The 1,065-nt window shown below is 48.3% G+C and overlaps 1 protein-coding gene across 1 annotated transcript in view; it reads right to left on the reverse strand.

Moving 5' to 3' along the window:
• The window catches only part of LOC117939256 (fidgetin-like), a 34,012-nt gene extending 33,208 nt beyond the window's left edge, over positions 1–804 (reverse strand). The window contains exon 1 of the mRNA XM_034864448.1: positions 578–804. The gene's annotated coding sequence lies outside the window, so the exon portion shown is untranslated. The remainder of the gene's footprint in view (positions 1–577) is intronic.
• Positions 805–1,065: the final 261 nt, after the last annotated feature.

Below are 1,065 nucleotides of genomic sequence, written 5' to 3' on the forward strand. Positions count from 1 at the left end.
GGAGGGGGTACGGGCAAATCAACTGGTGCGGCTCAGTGATTGTTTGGGAAATGATTCCCGGACCCAAGTTAAATATGATGATAACGCCCTAAAATGACCATGCTTGTAAAAAAAAATAAAAATAAGAAAAATCATGCTGCGGTGACATTGTATCCGCTCTCTGCACGCATGCATAGGGCAACTTGTTGTAACGTATCGCCGCAGCCGCCTGATACAGGCTGGAATAGCAAGTTGTGTCTTTTTTCCTGTTGAGTGAGTGGCGCAGAGCCCACACATAGAAACAGCAGGCAGGCGACCTATAGTGCGGCTACGTGTCCGTGCCTTTGCGATGTAACCGTGGCGCAGGTGCGCTCCTTGAAAATCACATTGAAAAAAATAAAATAAAAACCTGCACATGAATTCACACTCAGGTATCGTTATCAATACGGGGAACTTGTAAAAATGACTAACCGCACATGTATGCATGATAGTGTGGTAAAACGTGTCCTCTAGAGCCGCGCTGCCCGGAGACACTGTCTGCTCTGTCCACTCTGTCTAGTTGCAGACGCAGCGGATCAGACTATCCTTCCCTCCTTACCTGCTTTTTTAGCGACAGGTCGACCTCTCACGTGGGGGGTTAGGGTCGCATCGATCCCGGGGAGGGGTTCTGCTGATGAACGGGGTTGCCGAGGTTAAGCCGGGTTGCGCGCGAGCTGAAACCATCCCAAGTGAACGCAGGAAACACTGACCACAGCCACTGCCATGTTGGAATTTCACCAGCCCTGAACAGCTGCTTCTCAGACTGACCAGTACGCGTCCCACTGCGCATGCGTGTAAAGGGGTGAAGCAAGAAAGAAAGAAAAAAAAATCCTCACTTCCAGTTATTGCCCATAAGGTTATTAGGGGGAGTCTAGTTTGTAGTGCGCATGGGAGTCCAAATGTTGAGAAAGATGAAGCGTAGAATGAACAGAGAAGTGTTTAGAAGCGCAAGAAAGCCACAGCACTGCACTTTAACTAGCCCTGTCTGACTTGAATCCGAATATTTAACAGATTAAAGGTGAGACAGTCTTTTTTTTCTACTGCACA

This window comes from Etheostoma cragini, chromosome 24 (genome assembly GCF_013103735.1).
Source record: "Etheostoma cragini isolate CJK2018 chromosome 24, CSU_Ecrag_1.0, whole genome shotgun sequence".
In the NCBI taxonomy this organism is placed as follows: domain Eukaryota; kingdom Metazoa; phylum Chordata; class Actinopteri; order Perciformes; family Percidae; genus Etheostoma; species Etheostoma cragini.